Genomic DNA, 26135 nt, shown 5'->3' on the forward strand with positions numbered 1-26135 from the left:
ATAACCATCAGTGTTTACATAATTATTTAAAAATTATCTCTGTTAATTATGTGATTAATTCACGTAAGAATCCCATTTCGCTAGTATTTGTAACCTATATAATTTTATCAAACAATGTCACCCTGACAAATTCAATAAAAATCTTTTTTAAATTAGCCTAAATATTTGTTTCAATAAATAATATACTTATTTCTCTGACCTGAGCCTTTTATTTCTAACTTTCTTCCTGCTCCCATCAACACTGGCTTAGGAACAGAGGGATAAGTGACAGTTTACATAACATGCGTTTCTAGTTATGGGCACTCGCTGGAATGTTGTCTTTTTTGTTTTGCTTTGTTTGTTTTACTTGAGACTAGCTGGGCAGTCTGGACTGCGTCCTGCTTTCTATACATTCATGTGTCTCGTCTAATACCCATGTCTGAGGGCTTAAGTAGAATTCCAAGAAATGCTGCTGGGGAGTAGGCCCAAGTGGCTTATTCTTTATATTTTTAAAAAAGTTATTAACTGTCACACTTTACCTTAAAATATCAACATTCAATATCTGAGCAGCTTAATTTGAAAACAAGGTTTTATTGTGCTAAGAAGAATACCATACGGATGTACATATTAATTACATCTCAACCTGCTTTGAGAGTTTAAATGAAGCAAGTAAATAGATATTATGCACAAACTCATGGTGCCTGACTGCATTGAAAAAGATATTTGGCCTTTTTATTAGCATTTATTTCTTAATTTAAGACACCACTTTCAGCCTGCTAAGGTGAGGTTGGTACAGTTGATGCAAATATGTGTTTTAATACTATCGGTGGCAACCCAGAAACTGTTTCTGGATGGTTTCTGGGATACACTGTTCTCCGAAGCCTTTAAATTATCTCCAGTAAGACAGCAGAGGGAAGATTTCCAGTTGACAATGGAACTGGAAGTGATATGATGTTTGTACGTGATATACACTCATTTTTTTCTGAAATTAAAACCTTGTGAAAAGAGGAATTGTGACTAGTATTTACAGCAATTTTGCATAAACATCCCCAAATTCCAGGCACAAGACAAAAGGCATGACTCATATCACAGCAGGCAGTATAGCCAGGGAAGTGGCCCTTGTGAAGATTGCTTCCCTAATGTCTGAGAATGGCTTTGAGGAGATCTGTAGGAAGCTGATAATAGACTATTGCATTCACTAGCATCACCAATAAATATCTGGTTTTTGACCAAGAGCATTTTCTTAACTAAAAATGTCATGTTTCAATCAGACTTTGAATTGATTTTTATTAGGTTGTGATTGAAAGACTAAAAACGTGGGAAAAATGTGAATAACTGTAGTTCTTTCATTTAAATTGTCATTTGAACCCACAGAATGAGAATATCACAATGGGTATGCCTTAAGTTCTCCCACACGCTGTGGGTTGAGGGGTAGGAAGGTCCTCTCCCCCTACAACTCTCTCCCCATGGCTCGTCAGCGGGGGGGGGGGGGGGGTCCACCTGCAAGAGGCACTCCTGTGAGGTAAGAGGGCAGTGCACACAGGCGCTCGCCTGAAAGCTCACGCTCAAGTCCGCCTTGGGTTAGAGAAACACTGACTAAAACCCTACTTAATTCCTCATCTGTTAAAAAACTTATAGCAAAAGAAATAAAAAGCCAACAAAAAATAACAAGTGTTGGTGAGGGTGTGGAAAATCAGAACCCCTGTGCACTGTTGGCAGGAATGTAAAGGAATGTGAAGTGGCTGTGGAAAACAGTATGGTTTTCAAAAAATGAAACATAAAATTACCACATTGTCCAGCAAGCCCACTTCTAGGTATATCCCCAAAGAATTGAAGGCTGGGTCTCAAGAAGATATTTGTGCACCCATGTATAGCATCATTATTCACAATAGCTAAAGGTGGAAGCAACCCAAATGTCCACTGACAGATGGATTAGTAAAATGTGGGAGATACATACATGGAAATATTATTCAATCTTGAAAAGGAAGGACATTCCGACACATGCTACAACATGAATGATGCTTGAAGACATTGTGCTAAGTGAAATAAACCAGACACAAAGGACAAATAGAAGATCCCACTTATGTGAATTACTGAGAGTGGTCAAAGTCACAGAGACAGAAAGTAGAATAATGGTTGCCAGAAATTGAGGGGAGGGAGTAATTGGGTTATTTTTGTTTTATGGGGTCAGAGTGTTAGTTTTGCAAGACAAAAAAGTCCTGGAATGGATGGTGGTGATGGTTGCATAATAATGGGAATGCACTTATCACAGAACTGTACACTTAAAAATGGTTAAGATGGCAAAAACTATGTTGTGTGTATTTTACCACAAATAAAAATTATTAAACTGATAAGAATAGATACTACACTTGACCTTAGCTAAAAGGTCGAGAAGTGATACAAAAAAATAATTAAAAAAACAACACAATAATGCAAATAAATTTTGACTCTGTGAGTTTGTTTTTCAGGGGGTGGAAGAGCATGGGTCAAAACCCACCTAGGGAATCCAGGATTCATAGATGGTTAAGAAACTTGCTCAAGGTCTGGCAACTAGTATAAACTAGAGCCAGGATCCAAGTTAGCTGACTCTGATGCCCCGATGTCCAAGCCCTTTGCCCCGCTGCCTCATTTCTGTTGGATGTGAGGGAGGGTAAGAAGAGAGTCAAGTCACCTCTTGGCTTCAAGTTTGGGTTACAGAAAGACATAGCAGAGGTTGTAAAAGCATGAGACCCAGAGGAGGATGCATTTGTAGAGGGAAAGGAGAAAGATCATAGGTTCAGTTTAGACATGGTTTCTGAGCAGACAGAAGACAGAAGGCTGTTGGAAATGCTAACCTGACATTGGCAAGGGTGGATTTGGTGACTACTGTTGAGCTAATTAGTACAAGTGAAAGCAGAAAGCAGATAAACTCAGGAGAGAGAGAGAAGGCAAAAAAAAAGGCAGAAATGGGGAGGGTGAGGAAAGCAAAAAGTCAAAGCCAGAACCTGGAAAAATGCCTGCACGATGTTTAGGAAGCAGGCAAGGGACCAGGGCCAGACAGCGTGAGGAGGCAGAGCACCAAGGCAACTCACAGGGGATCCTCACAGCCAGGCTCTTCCATGGCAAATCACAAGTTCAAGAGCTGGTCATACAAACATATTTGTATAGACATCACAGGCTCTATATTTATGGATTCTTTATAACAATTGGAGGTCAGTGGAAAGGTGCTGTTATTTTCATTTGATAGGTAGGCAAAGTGAGCCACAACAATTTTGGTCAATTTCTCAAGGACATGGACTAATGTTAAGTCTAGATATTTTTAGTTTGGATTCCTTTTTCTTTCCATTACGAAGGCAAGAGGGAATGACAGACAGGTATAGGTAATAAAGCCTGCGTTATTGGTAGGACAAAAAAGTTAATAACAAAACCAACTAAAAGTCAATCTACTTTCTATGAGTGTGCAGCAGCCACTCTAAACTAAATTTACCTCCCTGGAAAGTTCTAGAGGTCTAGATTTTCTACAGTTTCTGTAGGTATAAGTGAGCTTTACTAATGTATATGTAAGCGTCAAATGCACACACTTGAAATACTTATTCCTCCACAATCATTGCTTTCTTTATGGATGTTAATTAGGTCAATCCCCAGTTTTCCCAACATACCTGGACTCACATACATGCAGACATTTGGGGAATAAATTGATAACACTGTGGACTAGTTCAAGTTCACTTTGGGCCTATTCCTTGTCTCCAGCCCTATGGTACAACATGTTATTGTGTTTCAAGAGCAGATTCTAAATAAAGCACAGTTAGCACAGATGTTCAAGATGAAGAAACAGAACTTGAGTTACTTCAGTTCTGCCCCTTTTATACGACCACTTGGAATTTTCCTTTGTATTTAAAATGTAAGCGAGCAAAACAGTGCCAACAGAGAAGTGCAAGATTTTTGTCTGGTAAGCACAAGCGTAAGTTCACACCTAAAATAATTACAGAAATTTAATAATATCTTTAAAATAAAATTGTATTCTTTTCAATGGAAAGAAAAATGGTCACTACTGGATCAGTAGTGAAAATAATTTTGTCTTGTAGAGGACACTAGTCTTGGTGTCAAATACTCTAGGTCCAGCACCACACTGCCCAAGGTAGGTGAGAACCGCCCCCCCCCCAATCACCTGCCATGGAAAGTGAAAGGTTGGGGTCATCGTCGGGCTCCATCCCATCCCATCTGCCTCTCTACTCCTTTTGCAGGAAACCCCAGGCAGTGTAGCTGTCAGAGCCCCCTACCCCTAGACACAGCAATATTGTCTCTATCACCTCTACCTTGTACCTCAAGAGCAGAATGCACAGGCTTGGGGAAGTGCAAAATAGCTTCTCCTCTCAGACAGGCTAGAGATCCACATTCTGGGGTGGTAAAAAATAATCCTAAGGTCTAGGGGGAGAAGTGGATCTCAGAGAAACGTTCATGCAGGGAGCTCACACAAATAGTGGTCCATTTCTTCAAATTTCTTCAAATGCAGCTTAAAATAGCAATTGAAGACATTGATAGTTTTGAATTCAGTATTAAAAGAGTTCCATGTTCTGTCATAAGCACAATTTTTTTGTATCTTGGATACAATTGACATTAATGTTCGTATATTATACTTTACTTAAGGTTTACAATTACATATAACATACACACAGGCACATCCCCTCATATTTATCCATCAATGTTCATATATATCCACATACACAATATTAATACTACAGTTTCATATCTACTGCTCACAAAAATTAGGGGATATCATATGAAGCGATAAAATATCCCCTAAATTTTGTGAGCAGTATGTATAACACATATTTAATATCTACATCTTTATGCATGCATATTAATCTGGTCTCATGTGTGTACTTATATACATGTCCATTTATGTCTATAAAATAAAAAAGATGCCCTGGCCAGATAGCTTGGTTGGTTAGAGCATCGTCCTGAAGCACTCAGTTTGCCGGTTCAATCCCCAGTCAGAGCATATACAGATGTTCCTGTCTCTCTCCTGCTCTCTTTCTTCCTCTCTCTAGAATCAATGAAATACACATTTAAAAAAATAAAAAAGATGATGGTTGGGTATGATCTTTGGAAGACAACTCTGACATATGGATGCAGTGCATTTTTATTATGTATCATGGGGTGAATGGACTACACTCAGTCTTTCTCACAGAAGAATTACAAAATACAGAAAAGAGTTAACTTTCCCCTAGAGGTTCAAATGGGTTCAGTTTCCAAAAATGAATGAAAGAAAATAACTCCAAATAACAGAGGACATACAGACAAATATAAGCCATATAAAAGAACCAAATGCATTTTGACATTATCTTCAGCTGAGTACTTAGTAGGTCTGGGCTAAGTGCATTCTAAGCAAAGATCCAAACACTACCTAGCAACTACCTAGGGAATGTTCTAGACTAGTGCACATGGATTGAAAAGATCTAATCAGTCCCATGTGCCCAAGGAGGGTCCTGAACCTACTAATACTTGACCGACCAGGCGGTCTTGGGTTTGCGATCTAAATCAGAGCCTGAATCCCAGGCCAGGATGGGGTTGCTTTAGGAAATCCTGGAGAGAGGGCAGTCTATGTGGAATCTCTGTAGGTTTTCAACTGATTTCAGAGTATAGAGTCCAGCTCAGCCCAAATCTCTCTTGGTCCCCACGTGAAACCTCCAGTGGACTTTTCGAACATCCTCTGTTCCAGAGCCTTGAGCCTTGAGCAAACCCCCAAAAAATGATAGTGATCCACACAGGCTGGTCTTGCCAGTGCGAGCTCTGAGCTCTGGCTTCTAAGCTGTCTCAGAATTTGTGCTGAGGCTCCTTGTGGTCTTCCATTAGACTTTCTACCAAGTTCTGCAGGGTGGTAATTCTCCTGTGACATTTCAGTGCAGGTAGCACTCCAGAGGAGTGTGGAGACAGACGCACCCTGCTCTGCCATGGCCCCACCCAGAGGCAGTGGAGGCAGGAGCAGACCCAACAGTACAGTCCCACCACTTCCTCCCAACTACTTCTGAGAGGTTTTCTTCTACATTTTTTAGAATTTCCTGTGCTCGTTATGTAGGTTACATTTTTGGTTCAATGTAATTTTTTTTTCCTTAAGGAAATATATTGGACTCTTAGAGGAAACAACACAGACATAAATATACTAACTTTTTGTTAAGGCCATGGGTTCTGTAAACAATAGCAGTTGCTGGGATGAACAGAACAACTGAGAAATGCGTTACCCTTTTTGAATTAATATTGCAGACAACTCCGTATCTGTTTCTAAAGAGCTCAAAGGCTTTTCAGACCATTTAGAAGAGGTCCCCAGTCCACCAGTTGCACCAAAATTAGTGTGGGAAAGCTTGGTGTCAGGTAGCAGGAGGGAGACCCAGTCTTCTGCCTCTCCCACAAAGTCACATCTTGCAAAATCAGGATGAATTACTAGAGATCTTTAACCAGGTAAAGAGAGGGGGAGAGAGAGAGAGAGATCCCCGTGGCCGGGGCTACCCATGGTCTCAGGATCTAGATTTCCAGAGACAGGGACTCTACCATCAGGTTCTCCCTACAGTGGCCAATGGCCTCCTTCTAGGCACATCTCCTGTGACAATGACAAGTTTCAGACTGAATATAGCTCACCTCTCATCTGCTTTGTAATGACTTTAAAACAAAGGTTTGTTTTTTCTCTCTTTTTTTTTTTCTCTGTCCCCCATGGTAGAGTGCCCCGCAAAAAATAAATGCTCAATCAAGAGTAAATCTTGCCCTGGTTGGATAGCTCAGGTTAGTTGGAGCTTTGTCCCAAAGCATAGAGGTTGCCAGTTCAATCCCCAGTCAGGGCACATACAGGGACAGATGTTCCTGTCTCTGTCCCACTCTCTCCCTTCCTCTCTCTAAGATCAATAAAATAATCACTAAAAGAAAAATGAATAAACCGCAATTAAATTCACTTTGTTGTAATTTTCATTTCTGTGATTTCTATGATCTGTAATTCTTTCTTAGTTTGTACACGAAGGGTAGGCAGGGAAATGGTGAAACTGTTTTGGGCCACTGGGAAGTTGGGCAAAGAGCTATGATTGGACTTTTTCAGAACAACAGAATGTATAACTTTTATTTCTATTTGGGCCCCTGTGCCCTTTGACGATTTAAGGAAGAGCTATCAGATGACAGTGAGTTAGAAGAGAGAAGTTCTTCTAGTTAGAAGAGAGAAGGGGCCTTGGAGACCACCTGGCCAGACCACTGACCTCCACAATGCTCTTCCACTGGTGGCCTCTCTCTGTGTTGGGCAATACGCATTCTGTGGAAGCTGTACTTAGAAAGACAGCACTTTGTTATGGTGCCAAAGTCATCTTCCTCAGAGAGAAGTGAAGCAAGTGGAGGGCACATCCTAGGACCAGCTCCCCAGGAAACAAAGTCTGTGACAGATATTTGGATGCAGGAAGTTTCCTGAGGAGTGCCTGGTATGGACCCTGAGGGGGCAGTGAAGGCAGCAGGTCTCTGCAGAGGGAGAATGGACCTCGGCTGGTCTCCAGGGAGCTCTGGAACCACGAGGGCACGGGGGCTGGGGTGTGCCCTCCTCAAAGTCCTGTGTTGAATTCCTAACCTCCAGCACTGCAGAATATGACTATATTTGGAGATAGGACCTCTAAAGAGGTGATTAAGGTTAAATGAGGTCATATGCGTAGGCTCATCCAATGTGATTGGTGTCCTTATTAAAAAAGGAAGACTTAGAAGGGCACAGTTTCAAATGTGTGACTTAATCCCCTGGCTACATAACTCAGTTGGTTAGAAGAGCATCATCCAGAGCGTCGGCCTGGCGTGCGGGGGACCCGGGTTCGATTCCCGGCCAGGGCACACAGGAGAAGTGCCCATTTGCTTCTCCACCCCCCCCTTCCTCTCTGTCTCTCTCTTCCCCTCCCGCAGCCAAGGCTCCATTGGAGCAAAGATGGCCCGGGCGCTGGGGATGGCTCCTTGGCCTCTGCCCCAGGCACTAGAGTGGCTCTGGTCGCCGCAGATCGACGCCCCGGAGGGGCAGAGCATCGCCCCCTGGTGGGCAGAGCATCGCCCCCTGGTGGGTGTGCCGGGTGGATCCCGGTCGGGCACATGCAGGAGTCTGTCTGACTGTCTCTCCCCATTTCCAGCTTCAGAAAAATACAAAAAAAAAAAAAAAAAAAAAAGAAGAGCATCATCCAGAATTACAGTTTGCCAGTTCGATCCTCGGTCAGGGCACATAAAGAAACAGTTCGGGGGGGGGGAGGAAGAGACAACCGGAATGGGCAATTAGAGAAAAGGCCATCTGAGGACACAGCAAAAAGGCATCCCATCTACAAACCAAGGATACAGGTCTCAGAAGAAACCAGCCCTGCTGACACTTTAATCTTGGGCCTACAGCCTCCAAACTGTGAGAAAATAAGCATCTGTTGTCTAAGCCGCCCAGCCTGTGGTACTCTGTTAAGGCAGCCCTAGAAAACTTATAATACATACCACCTTGCCAGTGCTTGAATGTGAGTTGTCACCAGGGGTGTCCTGGTGGGTGAGGTGTCCCTCCTCAGAAATATTTATTTCGCAGGCAGTCAGAGCTGCAGCCTGTGCTGTGCCATGTGGCACCCTCTATGGCAGGGCCTGTGACCGCACAGTGAGCCAGGTGAAGGACTGGAAAGATGGTTAGGGAAATACTGCACCAATGAGGACACCATTCCAGGAATCATCTCAATTATTTGTCACCCAATTGAGCCTTTAAAATCTGGAGCAAATTTTCATTCATAGAGCAGCAAGTCCAAATGTGAAGGAATCCTCAAAATAATCTGCCAAGCCCTGATTTCAAAGCTGGGTACAAAGAAGCTCAGAGAAGTTGAGATTCTCCCAAGATCTAGAGGCAACTTGAAAACCAAGCTGGACCCCAGACCCCAGCTTCCCAGCGCTCTCTCCAATATATCCTGTCTACAGAGGTGGATTTAATGACGGGCACACCTGGCACGCCCTGGGCCCCGACTTCTGAAGGGCCCTGCAAAACACAAATTTTACACTTTATTCTAATGTAAGGGGCCCGATATTTTCTTCTGCACCTGGGGTCTCAACTCACCTTAATCCACCTCTGCTGGTCTAGCTAAAAATGATTATGTTGTCACAACTATAGTGGCTCTAAATACAATTTTTAATTAAAGATCCTAGCTTGAAAACAAAGCCAGATGTAAATTGCACTGTCAGCAAACTTGAGCAGTGTTATTCAAGAGCTGTGACTCTGCCCCTCTGAGGAAAGTGTGCGGGACCTTGCGATCATTGTACAACGTGCTCCAACAGACCCAAACCAGCAGAGAACAGGGAGTGAGTGACCTTTTGTGAGTTTGTTTCAGATGGGAACAGAATAAAATAGATCTCTCTCCCTTCTCTTTCTCTTTCTTTTTTTTTTTTTTTTTTTTTAATAAATTTTTATTAATGGTAATGGGATGACATTAATAAATCAGGGTACATATATTCAAAGAAAACATGTCTAGGTTATTTTGTCATCAAATTATGTTGCAAACCCCTCGCCCAAAGTCAGATTGTCCTCCGTCACCCTCTATCTAGTTCTCTGTGCCCCTCCCCCTCCCCCTAACTCTCTCCCTCCCTCCCTCCCATGTCCTCCCTCCCCCCCCACCCTTGGTAACCACCACACTCTTGTCCATGTCTCTTAGTCTCATTTTTATGTTCCACCAATGTATGGAATCATGTAGTTCTTGTTTTTTTCTGATTTACTTATTTCACTCCTTATAATGTTATCAAGATCCCACCATTTTGCTGTAAATGATCTGATGTCATCATTTCTTATGGCTGAGTAGTATTCCATAGTGTATATGTGCCACATCTTCTTTATCCAGTCTTCTATTGAAGGGCTTTTTGGTTGTTTCCATGTCTTGGCCACTGTGAACAGTGCTGCAATGAACATGGGGCTACATGTGTCTTCACGTATCAATGTTTCTGAGGTTTTGGGGTATATACCCAGTAGAGGGATTGCTGGGTCATAAGGTAGTTCTATTTGCAGTTTTTTGAAGAACCACCATACTTTCCTCCATAATGGTTGTACTACTTTACAGTCCCACCAACAGTGAATGAGGGTTCCCTTTTCTCCACAGCCTCTCCAACATTTGCTATTACCCGTCTTGTTGATAATAGCTAATCTAACAGGGGTGAGGTGGTATCTCATTGTAGTTTTGATTTGCATTTCTCTAATAACTAATGAAGCTGAGCATCTTTTCATATATCTGTTGGCCATTTGTATCTCTTCCTGGGAGAAGTGTCTGTTCATGTCCTCTTCCCATTTTTTTATTGGATTGCTTGTTTGTTTGTTGTTGAGTTTTATGAGTTCTTTGTAAATTTTGGATATTAGGCCCTTATCTGAGCTGTCGTTTGAAAATATCAGTTCCCATATAGTTGGCTGTCTGTTTATTTTGATATCAGTTTCTCTTGCTGAGCAAAAACTTTTAATTCTGATGTAGTCCCATTCATTTATCTTTGCCTTCACTTCTCTTGCCATTGGAGTCAAGTTCATAAAATGTTCTTTAAAACCCAGGTCCATGATTTTAGTACCTATGTCTTCTTCTATGTACTTTATTGTTTCAGGTCTTATATTTAGGTCTTTGATCCATTTTGAATTAATTTTAGTACACGGGGACAGGCTGTAGTCGAGTTTCATTCTTTTGCATGTGGCTTTCCAGTTTTCCCAACACCATTTGTTGAAGAGGCTTTCTTTTCTCCATTGTGTGTTGTTGGCCCCTTTATCAAAGATTATTTGACCATATATATGTGGTTTTATTTCTGGGCTTTCTATTCTGTTCCATTGGTCTGAGTGTCTATTTTTCTGCCAATACCATGCTGTTTTGATTATCGTGGCCCTATAATATAGTTTAAAGTCAGGTATTGTAATGCCCCCAGCTTCATTCTTTTTCCTTAGGATTGTTTTGGCTATTCGGGGTTTTTTATAGTTCCATATAAATCTGATGATTTTTTGTTCCATTTCTTTAAAAAATCTCATAGGGATTTTGATGGGAATTGCATTAAATTTGTATATTGCTTTGGGTAATATGGCCATTTTGATTATATTTATTCTTCCTATCCAAGAACAAGGAATATTTTTCCATCTCATTGTATCTTTTTCGATTTCCCTTAACAATGCTTTGTAATTTTCATTATATAGGTCCTTTACGTTCTTTGTTATGTTTATTCCTAGGTATTTTATTTTTTTTGTTGCAATCGTAAAGGGGATTATTTTTTTGAGTTCGTTTTCTAATATTTCATTGTTGGCATATAGAAAGGCTATGGACTTTTGTATGTTAATTTTGTATCCTGCGACCTTACTGTATTGGTTTATTGTTTCTAATAATCTTTTTGTGGAGTCCTTCGGGTTTTCGATGTATAGGATCATATCATCAGCAAAGAGTGATAGCTTTACTTCTTCTTTTCCGATATGGATGCCTTTTATTTCTTTGTCTTGTCTGATTGCTCTGGCCAGAACTTCTAGCACCACGTTGAATAAGAGTGGAGAGAGTGGACAACCCTGTCTTGTTCCTGATTTAAGGTAGAAAGTCCTCAGTTTTATGCCGTTTAATAGGATGTTGGCTGATGGTTTATCATATATGGCCTTTATCATGTTGAGATATTTTCCTTCTATACCCATTTTGTTGAGAGTCTTAAACATAAAATTGTGTTGTATTTTATCAAAAGCCTTTTCTGCATCTATTGATAAGATCATGTGGTTTTTGTTCTTTGTTTTGTTGATATGGTGTATTACGTTAACCGTTTTGCGTATGTTGAACCATCCTTGAGATTCTGGGATGAATCCCACTTGATCATGATGTATTATTTTTTTAATATGTTGTTGTATTCGGTTTGCCAGTATTTTGTTTAGTATTTTAGCATCTGTATTCATTAGAGATATTGGTCTGTAGTTTTCTTTCTTTGTGCCATCCTTGCCAGGTTTTGGTATGAGGGTTATGTTGGCCTCATAAAATGTGTTTGGAAGTATTGCTTCTTCTTCAATTTTTTGGAAGACTTTGAGTAGAATAGGAACCAAGTCTTCTTTGAATGTTTGATAGAATTCACTAGTATAACCATCTGGGCCTGGACTTTTATTTTTGGGGAGATTTTTAATAGTTTTTTCTATTTCCTCCCTGCTGATTGGTCTGTTTAGGCTTTCTGCTTCTTCATGACTCAGTCTAGGAAGGTTGTATTGTTCTAGGAATTTATCCATTTCTTCTAGGTTGTTGTATTTGGTGGCATATAATTTTTCATAGTATTCTACAATAATTCTTTGTATTTCTATGATGTCTGTGGTGATCTCTCCTCTTTCATTTTGGATTTTATTTATTTGAGTCCTGTGTCTTTTTTCCTTGGTGAGTCTTGCCAAGGGTTTGTCAATTTTGTTGATCTTTTCAAAGAACCAGCTCCTTGTTTTATTGATTTTTTCTATAGTTTTTCTGTTCTCTATTTCATTTATTTCTGCTCTGATTTTTATTATCTCCTTTCTTCGGCTGGTTTTGGGTTGTCTTTGTTCTTCTTTTTCTAGTTCCTTAAGGTGTGAAGTTAAGTGGTTTACTTCGGCTCTCTCTTGTTTGTTCATATAGGCCTGAAGTGATATGAACTTTCCTCTTATTACTGCTTTTGCTGCATCCCAGAGATTCTGATATGTCGTATTTTCATTTTCATTTGTCTGTATATATCTTTCGATTTCTGCGCTTATTTCTTCTTTGACCCATTCATTTTTTAGAAGTATGTTGTTTCGTTTCCACATTTTTGTGGGTTTTCCCCCCTCTTTTTTGCAGTTGAATTCTAGTTTCAAGGCTTTATGATCAGAAAATATGCTTGGTACAATTTCAATTTTTCTAAATTTGCTGATATTGTCTTTGTGGCCCAACATATGGTCAATTCTTGAGAATGTTCCATGTACACTAGAGAAAAATGTATACTCTGTCGCTTTGGGATGAAGTGTCCTGTAGATGTCTATCATATCCAGGTGTTCTAGTATTTCGTTTAAGGCCACTATGTGTTTGTTGATTCTCTGTTTGGATGACCGATCTAGAGCCGTCAGCGGTGTATTGAGGTCTCCAAGTATGATTGTATTTTTGTTAGTTTTTGTTTTAAGGTCAATAAGTAGCTGTCTTATATATTTTGGTGCTCTTTGGTTTGGTGCATATATATTAAGGATTGTTATGTCTTCTTGATTCAACTTCCCCTTAATCATTATGAAATGACCATTTTTGTCTCTGAGTACTTTTTCTGTCTTGTAGTCAGCATTATTAGATATGAGTATTGCTACGCCTGCTTTTTTTTGGGTGTTGTTTGCTTGGAGTATTGTTTTCCAGCCTTTCACTTTGAATTTGTTTTTATCCTTGTTGCTTAGATGTGTTTCTTGTAGGCAGCATATAGTTGGATTTTCTTTTTTAATCCATTCTGCTACTCTGTGTCTTTTTATTGGTAAGTTTAATCCATTTACATTTAGTGTAATTATTGACACTTGTGGGTTCCCTACTGCCATTTTATAAATTGCTTTCTGTTAGTTTTGTATCTAGTTTGATTCTTCTCTTTTGTTTCTCTATCATTTGTTTTTGTTTGTTTGTGTTCCATACTTCTTTCCTCTGTTGCTACCTTTTTTAAGTCAAGTGTTTTTGTGGTGGTTTTTTTAAGGGTGGTTACCATTAAGTAATGAAAAGGGTACCTACCATATTCATTGTAGTACCCTATCTTATAAGTATTTCTGCACTTCATCATCCTTTGCTACTGTTAATCTCCATCCTCTCCCCCCTTTTTTTCCTTTGTTGTCACAGTTTAAGTTTGGTTTTATTGTGTTCTTGGTGGAGCTGTTACTTGTGGTGTTGTTTTCTTTTGTTCTTTGAATCTGGTTGGAAAACCCCCCTTAGTATTTCCTGGAGTGGGGGCTTTCTGTTGATAAATTCTCTCATCTTTTCTGTATTTGTGAATGTTTTTATATCTCCTTCATACTTGAAGGATAGCTTTGATGGGTATAGTATTCTTGGCTGAAAGTTCCTCTCTTTCAGGGCTTTAAATATTGGGGTCCACTCTCTTCTAGCTTGTAGAGTTTCTGCTGAGAAATCTGATGATAATCTAATAGGCCTTCCTTTATATGTTGTACTCTTCTTTTCCCTGGCTGCCTTGAGAATTTTTTCTTTGTCATTGGTTTGTGTCATCTTTATTATGATGTGCCTTGGAGTGGGTTTGTTGGGGTTAAGAAAACTTGGTGTTCTGTTTGCTTCTTGAATTTGAGGCTTTAGTTCCTTCCACAGGCTTGGGAAGTTCTTGTCTATTTTTTGTTTGAGTATATTCTCCATTCCATTTTCTTTCTCTTCTCCCTCTGATATACCTATTATTCTTATGTTATTCTTTCTGATGGAGTCAGACAATTCCTGTAGGGCTTTCTCATTTTTTATTATTTTTGAGTCTCTTTCTTCTTCTCTCTGTTGTGCCTCAAGTTGTTTGTCTTCTATTTCACTAATCCTATCTTCAATCTGGGCTGTTCTGTTAGCTAAGCTTGTTACCTCGTTTTTCAGCTCGTGAATTGAGTTTTTCATTTCTGTTTGATTTGTTTTTATAGTTTCAATTTCCTTGGTAATATATTCTTTGTGTTCATTGAGTTGTTTTCTGATCTCCCTATATTGCCTTTCTGTGTTTTCTTGTATATCTCTGAGTATTTTTAAGATTTCTAGTTTAAATTCTCTGTCATTTAGCTCCAAGGCTTCCAATATGTTAAGTCTTTTCTCCATAGATTTTCCCACATCTATTTGTGTTACCTCTCTTTCTTTTGTATCCATAATATTCGATTTCCTCTTTCTTATCGGCATCTGAGGGTGGTCTTATTGATAGCACTAATTAGAATTAATAAAGAGTAAAAAGAAAAAAAAAAAAGGGTAAAACACCCCACAAAAAAAAACAGTAATAATTTATTATTTCCCCCTTTTTTCTCTCTTCTCTTTCCCTCCTCTCCCCTCCTCAGGGAAATATCGTGCCTATAATGGAGGGCCTGATTTGGGGTGAAGAGTTCAAGGGGCAAAAAAAGGGAGTAGAGACCTACTAAATGCAAAAAAAAAAAAAAAAAAAAGGAAGAAAATCTTAGACAAGCATAAGATGATTTGCTTGTAAGTGATGGTCAACTAAGAGATATAATGAGAGGGATAAGAGGGAATCAGAAAAAAGGACCAAAAAAGAATAATAAAGAAGAAAAAATAAAAATAATAAGTAAAAATCTGTTGTATTAAGTGGAGCGAAGACTAAATACAATGGAGCCCTTGGGTTGGGAGGACCCAAAATGCCACAAAAATAAACAAACAAGAGAAAAAAAATAAAAACAAAAGCAAAAAAGAGAAATAAAACCAAAAAAAAGCCTTGAGTCCCAAATTGACTAATTTGTTCGTGATTGAGGATTATATGGGAGGAAAGTAAAATGAGAAAAGAAAAAACGAATAGAAAGGAAAAAATAAGAAAAAGAGAAAAACGAAGGAAGAAATAAAATAGGAGGAGAAAAAAACAAAATAAAGCAAGACAAAAACAAAAAACAAAAGAGGAGAGAGTGAGAGTTAAGTGTTTTGGAGTATAACCTTAAAGGAGGGTGAGGATGAAGAAGAAAAATAAAATGCAACACTCATGGGTAGTGTAGTTCAAGAAAGGGGAAGCATAAGATGGGCAGAGAATAGAAGGACCGAGGTGGAGGAAATAAAGGCAAAAAGATAGAAGAAACAAGCAGCAACAACAACAACAAAAAAAAAAATTAGTGGATCAAGTTGTAAAGTCTGTGGGTTTTTCTTGATTTTGAGAGGTTAACTTCTTCCTTTTTCTTTTCTCTCCCTCTTCCTGTTCGGTGACTCTGTACCCCAGGCTCTGCCCCTGTGTCACTCTTAGGTAGGGATTTGCAGTTGATGGGATTCTATGGCAATGTCATATAATTGGCTTTAGTCTTGCTGGAAGTAAAGGCTTGTTGGCGTTTGCAGGGTCCAACGATGAGAGAGTTTGCTTTCCTGGATTCTCTCTCCTAGTCCCCCCTTTCTGAATTAGCAGCCTGGTGATCCAGCTATAAGGCTGCAACTGCTTCTGCCTGGGGAGTAAGAGGCTCAAAGAGCTGGGAAATCCCCACTCTATCCCCACTCAGTGCAAGGCTTTGGGAAAGGCTCTGACAGTCAGGGCCTCCAGTGTAATCAGGCGGGGGTGGGAGTCAATTGTTGTCAAGGTGACTGTTCAGCGCCTATCATTTAGTTGGACCTCTCAACCCAGGTTTTCCACACTTTGTAGCCTGTTTTTGCAGGGAAGAAGAGGCACTAGTCTCTGCTTACGACTAGTGTAGTATAGACCTTATTATCTGCCAAGTCCTTCTTGTTAGCGTTTATCCCTGAATATGGAGGCTCTATCAATCAGAAGTTGCCCCCGCCCCTTTAGCGAGAGGCACTAAAAAATATCACGCCTCTTGTCTTGGAATGCTGAACTGAGAGAGATCTTATCAATTAGAACCGAGGGTGCGCAGATTTTATGGGTTAAGCTAATTTCAGTGATTGGGTCGCAGCTGTGTTTCCGAAGGTATTTTAGGCTGCCTGCGCGCACCCCTCCCCCAACGCTTGATTGTTAGCTTGAATGGCTGGGTGAGGTGCCCCGCCCACGGAGAGAATCTCCCAAGCCTCTCCCGCTGGCCCCGCCGCTGGCGGCTGGACCACACCAGGCGCAGGATAATGGAGCCCCCTGGGTGTGCGGGCCAGTAGGGCGCCCTGGGCGCGTGGAATGCCCAAGGCACGCGCGCGAATGGGGCCCTCAGGGCACCGGTGGCCAGCGACCCCCACTCGCAGTGTGCGGGCTGCTGGGAACGTCAGCAGTGCTCAACTGGACCGGGCGCGCGCGCGGAGGCTCGTGGGGGCCGCTCGCGGTGGCGGTTCGCGGGGGCTCGCGGCAGCTCGCGGTGGCGGTTCGTGGGGGTTCGCGGCAGCTCGCGGGCTCGCTGCGGCTCGCGGTCAGCCGCTCGCGGCGGCTTGCGTTTCCCAAGTATATGGGCTGACTCACCGCGGGCGCACTCCCTGGCGGCTTGAATGAGCGTCGCTGCGGTAGCTTCCTCCACACCCTCGTCTCTCAGATTCAAGTGATAACAGTCCTTTTGCTTTCAGTTTGTGTGGAACTCCGGAATGCTCCGAGGATAAATTTTTCTGTTTCTAGTTGATAAATTTGTTGTGATTTAGGGGAGAGCTGTCGGACGCGCTTCTCACGGCGCCATTTCCGTGACGTCACCTCTTTCTCTTTCTTTTCCTCCTCTTTTTCCTTCTTTTCTCTCTATTCTATCACATTATCTGTCATCTTAAGTCATAGACCTCATTGTTCAGTGGATGGGACCAGAATTTCAGTCCTGAGATAATAAAGTTAATGTGCCAAGAAGCTACTGGCCCTCAGTAAATGTTCATTTTCTTTTTGTTATATTTTGTACAACATCTCCTTTATAAACAGTTGTTTTTTCCTTTTGCAGATATTTGGCCATAACAACTAAGAAATCCTGACAAATTGGTTCATCCCAAATCCTAATATTAGACATTTTGGCCGACTTGCAGGTGTCCTGACAGAAACTCCTCCAGAATGTGATAGGATGTCAAGGGCAGATCCAGTTGGCTAAAATAAGCTGAAAACCCTGACTCAGGCAACATAGAAGTGAGTGTCTTTCCTCACATGACAATGACTCCAGGTGTTGCCAGTGGAGATGGTGTTCTTTTACAGAGTCACAGAAAAAGCATTTTACAGGACTCGTGTATGGAGGACTGTGGCTTGGTAAAGTTTAATAGAGCCAAAATGGAAGGCTGCTTATGGATTCCCAGTGTCTCATCTTCACCTGTCTCAGCAAGAAAAAAGTCCAATCTTGTATCCATCAACCCTAGTATGAAGACCAGAGTCCAGATATTCTGAGCCATGATTCAGTTCAATAAGTCTTTATCCAGCTGGCATACTCTGTGTTCCTGGCTGCTCCTGGTTGGCTCTATGTCCAGGCTTGCAATTCACACAGCTCCTGGCAGCTGGCCGGCCTGTGGGGATTTTTTGGCCAGTATGGCTACTTGGAAAGCTCACAAATGAATGGACAAGCTCCCTTTCCCAAGGAGGAAGAGCAAAGGGAAGGCCAGTTCTTTGTAAGGCCAGTGTTTATATATATTTTAGACTAGTAAGCACTAGCTCTTTGTTAAGCCAACCAATCAGTTTCTTAATCTTTTATGGGCTGCTTTGGTTCCTCCTACTCACCAATCAGATCCTTTTTTCTAGGCTATACTGACAGCATCTATGTCGGCCATCCTGGCTTCCACTGCACACGCCTCAAAGAGGAAGCACAGAAGCACCTCCCCCCACAGTCTGGGGGTGAACAGGTTGTACTCTGGGAATTTGGATAAACTGGATCTTCCTCCCTACACAGGGGAGAAAGGAGTATTAATCCCCTTAGCAGGGGGGTCCTCTGGGATGTTTGGAACTGCAACTTCCCAGTGAAGTAAGTAAGCAGGCTCCACAATGTCTAATTCCTTCTGTTTTCTTCTTTTATTAATATGATATTTAGCTACCTACCTACGTTAACACAGGGCATGGGGGGGGAGGAGAATAACATGAATGCTCCCCATGAAAACAGCATTTTCTAGATGAAATACTAAAGAAATGAAAAAACTGGTAGCAAATGCCCATAGCTGAGGGAAAGTTTGAACCCAGTGAGTTTAGGGGAGCAGCTGCTCACTCTCTTTGCTCCAGGACCTTTACTGCCACCAGCACAAGGATTCTTGGGCTTGGATCACTGGTCTCCAAGAAAGAGGGAGAAGTCAGTGCCCATGTAGGGGCTTACTGGACTCTCTCCTGTAGACTGACACTCTAAGGGGTCCCTCTATTAAGTAAGGTGAGCCAGAAATAAACCTGCCCTATCCCCATGACACTAGAGGACTTTGAGGGAGGTTCCTGGATGCTGACTGACTACAGCAGAAAGAGAAAACTGTCCTGGGGTGTCTTTTTTGTTTGTTTGTGTGTTTGTCTGTTTGTTTTGTTTGTTTTGTTTTGTTTTGTTTTTTACAAAGACAGAGAGAGAGTCAGGGAGAGGGACAGACAGGGACAGACAGACAGGAATGGAGAGATGAGATGCATCAATCATTAGTTTTTCATTGCGCATTGCGACACCTTAGTTGTTCATTGATTGTTTTCTCATATGTGCCTTGACCACGGGCCTTCAGCAGACCGAGTAACCCCTTGCTCAAGCCAGCGACCTTGGGTCCAAGCTGGTGAGCTTTTGCTCAAACCAAATGAGCCCACGCTCAAGCTGGCCACCTCAGGGTCTCGAACCTGGGTCCTTGGCATCCCAGTCCAATGCTCTATCCACTGCGCCATTGCCTGGTCAGGCCCAGGGGTGTCTTGACTACAGCCCCACCCTCATTTCTCTTGAGCAGATTTCTAGGCCAGGTTCCTTCCAGAATCGCAAGCCAGGTTGTCCACGTCCCTGACCAGTAGAGTCCCCAGGCACCTGGCAGAAGCAAGTGCAAATCCTCTGTGGAAAAAGCATCCCCAGCCCAGGCCTCTGGAAAGCCCCACATATCATTTTTTCTAGGGCAACGGCCTCTGCTCAAAAATACATGGCAAATTAGGAAACGAGGCTCCATGAGAAAGAGCCAATGGAAATAGGAACCAGCAGAAATAGACCTACACAAACTTTATAAAACTTATCAGAGGCAAACTGTAAACCAACTATGCTGCTACACTTCAAGAAATAATCAAAACATCAAGAGGAAAGCTTGCCCCACTGTTGTACAGTTCAGCAACTCAAGAGTGCACTCAAGACTCTGAATCCTTCCCCTATCCTCAGCAGCTTGTCTATCCTCCATTACCTCTCCTCATGGTCAAAAGATGGCTGCAGCAGCTCCAAGTTTCACAACCACACAACATCCAGAGGTGAAAGGGGTGGGGGAAGGGGTTGTTTCCATGTAGTCCCTTATAAAAGTGGAGTCTTCAAAGCAGGCTTCTTGGCACACTTCCCAAGCCAGGATTACATCACATACCATGGCTAAAAATAATCATCAGACAGGGACAGGACTAAATTAGACCAGTAATGATTTAATGATTCAGTCTCTGAGATGAGTAATGGTGAACCTACTCTAGGACTTGTGAAAGAGATCTGAATGGAATTCAAGCTGTAATAGCAAGGTTAGAAGAAAAAAAAAAAGTGAATGTGCTGGGGAGGAGTGCAGACCGAGGGAGGAACCTATCTGCAGCATCCTCCTTCTCCTAGGTTTTCCAAAATGTGCTTTTTGCTGATAACATTTTCTAATTATGGCTTTCAGCCTTCAGTCATCTGTCAGTCATTTCTACAGAGGATTATCTCTGTCTCCCTACCAAGGAGGATACTTAGGCACAGGTAGAGTAAATGCCTGCTTTTTTTCATCCTTGTGCTGATTATTTTTGTTTAACGTGACACTCTATTAGTAGTGTTTTTCAGATTCTGTTCTATCTTATGGGGAAATGATACTTTGCATAATCTACTGCCAAGGCACAGAATTTGGTGACAAGTTTCAGTTCTGCATGAAACAGTAACAAGAAGTAGATTTTGACTATTGAGGTAGGATGTCAGAGTAATGGTGGAGTAAGAGATACCCTTGATCTCTTCCCTTGAAATTTCAACAAATTGAACAGCTATATCACAGCAAAAGAACTCCAGCTAGATTCACAGGTGGGCCTGAAAAGATCTGTGTGTGGATTTGACTAAAGATGGGAAAGGTTAAGAAGGGGAGGGGCAGAAGATAAGATGTACTCACAGTCAAGCTCTGAAGAGGAGAGAAACCTGGACTGTCAGGTTTTTGTCTACTGGGGATCCAAAGAGGGGAGAAACCTGGCATGACTGGGTATTCTTCTGCTAGTAAGAACAGAGAGATTGGGGAGAAGTTAGGAAGATACTAAACCAAAGTGGAGCATAACAAGATATCACATCAGCATTCCCACAGACTTCTAGCAGCCCACATTCAGCACAGAGACAGAGAAAAACAAAATATAGCCCCCCAAACTTCCAGATCCTGCCTCCCTCCCTTCATGGAGTACAGAGAGTGGCAGAGACATACCTCACAACTAGTTCTACAGGCCCACTCTTTCCCCTGAAGAACAAAGGTGCTCTATGTCTGATCCCCTGGTCTGTTGAGACATGAGGAGGAGTGCCCTGAAGCCTGAGACTAGCATTGCTAGGGCTATAAACCTCACAGCACACCCCACCCATAATCTCAGCTGCAGTCCCCCCTTCATCATTGTCACATCAGTGGAGGTCAGCCCAGGAATTTCACAGAGCTAAAACTTCTAATCCATACCCCTTACTGAAAAAAACAAAACAAAACAAAACACAAAAACCTCTCAGAACTAAAATGTTTTTTATTTTGAATTTTATTTTTCTTTAATTTCTATATTTTATTTTTGTGTGTGTTTTGTCTGTTTTTGATTATTGTTTTTTGTTTCTGTGGTTTTGATTTTTACCTTTTATTATCTTAATTTTTGTATTTTTATTTTTATTGTTTCTTTTTAAATTTTTTTTAGTTATTTTTGTTTAATTTCTTAACAATACCACTCTCAAATGGCATTAAGGCATAAGAAACCTAGTACCATGGCTACAGGAGAAAACAGTATAGTTTAGAAAGGAAATGAAAAGTCTAGAGAAAGCAATCTCAATCACATGAAAACCTTGGAGTTAAATGATAGAAAAATCAAAATTAAAGTTCTGAAAATACTCAATGAGATGCAAGAAAACACTGATAGGGCAATTTAATGAGCTCATAAAACAAGTTAATGAGCAAAACAAGTACTTCACCAAGATTAAAACTTTAAAAACAGATGAGGAACTCAATACATTGAAAAATCAGCTAGTGATTCAGCTAATAGAACAGAACAGATAGGAGAGAATCAGTGACATCAAAGACAGACTACTAGAGATGCAACAGAGAGAATAAAAGAGTCATGAATTTTTAAAAAATGATAGAGCTCTATGAGAGTAGTCTGACTCCATCAGAAAGAGCAATATAAGAATAATGGCTATATCAGAAGAAGAAGAGAGGGAAAAGAAAATAGTGAACCCACTCAAACAAATAATTAATAAGAACTTTCCAACCCTATGAAAAAAAAGTTAGATCCTCAAGTCCAGGAAGCAAATTAAAAGCCTAGTTACCTTAACCCAAACAGACCTTTTCCAAGGCACATTTTAATAAAACTGTCAAAAATCAGTGACAAAGAAAGAATCCTCAAGGCAACCAGGGAAAAGAAGTAAATAACATATAAAGGAAGAACCATCACATTATCATCAGATTTCTCAGCAGAAAATTTAAAAGCCAAAAGAGAATGGACCCAAACATTCAAAAAACTGAAAGAGAGGAATTGCCAGTCAAGAATACTATATCCATCAAAGTTATCCTTCAAATATGAAGGAGAAATAAAAACTTTTTCAAACATAGAAAAACTGAGGGAATTTACCACTAGAAAAATTGACAGCAGGAAATATTCAAGGTGTTTATTCTATAGGATACAAAGAACAAAACTACAAGTAAAAGCTCTAACAAAATTACAATATAAATAAGAATAATCCATGACAGCAAAAACATAAAAGAGGAGAGGATAAAGGTCTGCAGTAGCAAAAGAGGATGAGATATAGAAATACTCACAAGACAAAGGACTCATCTACATGAAACTTTTTTCTTAATAACTTAACAGTAACCACCCATGGGGGAAAATAATTGAAATACATAGCTTAAAAAAGAAGAAATAGAGAAAAGAAGCATGGCATACTACCAAACAAAAACAGCTGACAGAAACCCAAAGGAAATGAACCAAAGGAGACAGAGCAACCAGAAAACAAAACATAAAATGGCTATAGGAAATCCTCATGCATCAATAATTACCCTAAATGTAAATGGACTACACTCACCAATAAAGAGGCACAGAGTAGCACACTGGATCAAAAAGAAAAACCCAACCATATGCTGTCTTCAGGAGACCTATCTAAGCTGTAGGCAAAAATAGACTCAAAGTGAAAGGTTGGAAAATTATTTTCTGAGCAAATAATGCCCCCACAAAAGCAGGTGTAGCTATACTTATATATTGCTCAGAAAATACTGATTTCAAGACAACAAAGGTAACAAGGGAGAAAAATGAACATTTTATAATGGTAACAGGGATACTACATCAAGAAGACATAACAGACTCTGACCGGTTGGCTCAGCAGTAGAGCGTTGGCCCAGCATGTGGAAGTCCTGGGTTTGATTCCCGGTCAGGGCACATAGGAGAAGTGACCACCTGCTTCTCCACCTCTCCCCCTCTCCTTCCTCTCTATCTCTGTCTTCCCCTCCCGCACCCAAGGCTCCACTGGAGCAAAGTTGGCCCAGGCACTGAGGATGGCTCCATGGCCTCAGGTGCTAGAATGGCTCTGGTGGCAACAGAGCAATGCCCCAGATGGGCAGAGCATCGCCTCCTGGTGAGCATGCCAGATGGATCTTGGTCAGGCACATGCAGAAGTCTGTCTATCTGCCTCCCCACTGCCTGCTTCTAACTTCAAAAGAATACAAAAAAAAAAAAAGACATAACACTTCTTAATATGTATGCACCAAATTAGGGAGCATCTAAATATATAAGACATCTACTAACAAATCTAAAAATAGAAACAGACAAAACCACAATCATAATTCGAGTCCTAACACACCATTGATAGCTTTAAATAAATCACCCAAACAGAAAATTAATAAAGAAATATTGGCCTTAAACAACACACTAGATTAAATGGACATAATAGATATTTAGAAATATTTCATCCCAGAACATCAGGTTATATATTTTTTCTAGTGTGCATAGAACAGTCTCAAGAATAGATCACATGTTGGGCCACAAAACTAACCTCAACAAATTCAAGAAGGTTGAAATTATACCAAGCTTATTCTCTGACTATAAGGTTTTGAAATTAGAGTTCAACTGAAAAAAGGAAGTAAAGAAACTCACAAAAATGTAAAAATTAAACAACATATTTCTAAAAAATGACTGGGTCAAAGAAGAAATAAAAGCAGAGATCTAACGATATATAAAGACAAATAAGAATAACAATACAACATATCAAATGTTCTGGAATGCAACAAGAGCAGTAGTAAGAGAGAAGTTCATATCATTACAGGCATACCTCAAGAAACAAGAGGGATTCCAAGTAAGCAATCTAACATTACATTTTTTAGGAGGGTGCGGGGTACAGACAGGGATAGACAGACAAGAAGGGAGAGAGATGAGAAGCATAAATTCTTTGTTGTGTCACCTTAGTAGTTCATTGATTGCTTTCTAATATGTTCCCTGACTGGGGAGCTTCAGTGAAGCCAGTGACCCCTTGTTCAAGCCAGCGACCTTGGGCTTTAAGGCCACAAACTCAGGCTTCAAGCCAGCAACCCTTGGGTTCAAGCCAGTGACCATGGGGTAATGTTTATGCTCAAACACTCAAGCCAGCAACCCCACACTCAAGTCAATGACCTCATACTCAAGCTGGATGAGCCCATGCCCAAGCTGGTAACCTCGGGGTTTTAAACCCTGGTCTTTAGTGTTCCAGGCCAGTGTTCTATCCACTGCACCACCACCTGGTCAGATAACACTACATCTTAAAAAACTAGAAAAAGAAGAACAAAGGCAACCCAAAGTCAGCAGGAAAAAAGGAAATAGTAATAATTATATCAAAACTAAATGAAAAAGAAAACAAAAAAACTATAGAAAAATTAGTACAACAAAGAACTATTAGTTCAACAAAAAACAATAAAATTGACAAAACCTTGGCTAGACTAACTAAGGGAAAAAGAGAAAGGACTCATATAAACAAAATCCAAAATGAAAGAAGAGAAATTATCATAGATATCATAGATATACAAAGGATAATACTAGAATACTATGAAAGATTATATGCCACCAAATTCAACAGTGTATAGAAATGGATAAGTTCCTAAAACTATACAATCTTCCTAGACTGAGTTACAAAGAAGTGGAAAACCTAAATAGACCCATAAGCAGGGAAGAAATAAAAACAACTATCAAAAACATCCCCAAAATAAAAGTCCAGGACCAGATGGCTACACTTGTGAATTCTACCAAATATTTAAAGAAAATTTAGCACCTATCTTTCTCAAAGTCTTCCAAAAAACAGAAAAAAAGCAATACTCCCTAACACATTTTATGAGGCCAACATAACCCTGATACCAAAATCTGGCAAGGACAACACCAAAAAGGAAAACTACAGACCAATATCTCTAATGAACACAGATGCAAAAATCTTAAACAAAATACTAGCAAATTAAATGTAACAATGCATTAAAAAATAATAATACCTCACAACCAAGCAAGATTCATTCCAGAAGCAGGTGGTTTAACATATGTATATCAATCAATGTAATACACCACATCAACAAAACAAAGGACAAAATCCATATAATCTTCTCAATAGATGTAGAAAAGGCATTCAATGAGATATAACATCTTTTTATATTTAAAATGCTCAATAAAATGGGTATAGAAGAAAAATACCTCAACATAATAAAGGCCATATATGATAAACCATCAGCTAACATCATACTAAATGGTGAAAAACTGAAGATTTTTCCTCTAAAAGCAGGAACGAGACAAGGCTGTCCACTCTCTCCACTCCTATTCAACACAATACCGGAAATCTTAACCAGAGCAATCAGGCAAGAGAAAGAAATAAAAGTCGTTCATATCTGGAAAGAAGTATTAAAGGTATTGCTTTTTGCAGATGACATCCTATATGTAAAAAATTCCAAAGACTCCAATGAAAATCTATTAAAAACAATAAACCAATACAGTAAAGGCACAGGATACAAGTGAAGCCAACAATAAAACTTCAAAAAAAAGAACTGAAAAAACAAAACCAATATTTTTTACAATTGCAACAAAAAGAAAGCAAAGTAAAAATAATCTTAAGAAAGGATGTAAAGGTTTTTTATACTAAAAACTACAAAGCATTATTGAAAGAAATTGAAAAACACAATAAAATGGGAAAATATTCCATATTTATGGATTGGAAGACTCAGATAGTTAAAATGGCCATAGTACCTAAAGCAATACACAAACTTAATGCAATCTCCATTAAAACTCCAATGGCATTTTTAAAAAAACTAAAACCAAAAAATCACCAGATTTGTATGGAACTATAAAAGACC

At 40.2% G+C, this 26135-nt stretch overlaps 1 pseudogene; it reads right to left on the bottom strand.

Annotated features, from left to right (window-relative positions):
- Positions 1 to 2206: 2206 nt before the first annotated feature.
- On the bottom strand, positions 2207 to 2378 carry LOC136327699 (U2 spliceosomal RNA; annotated as a pseudogene).
- Between the last annotated feature and the right edge of the window lie 23757 nt (positions 2379 to 26135).

This window comes from Saccopteryx bilineata, chromosome 2 (assembly GCF_036850765.1).
Source record: "Saccopteryx bilineata isolate mSacBil1 chromosome 2, mSacBil1_pri_phased_curated, whole genome shotgun sequence".
In the NCBI taxonomy this organism is placed as follows: Eukaryota; Metazoa; Chordata; class Mammalia; order Chiroptera; family Emballonuridae; genus Saccopteryx; species Saccopteryx bilineata.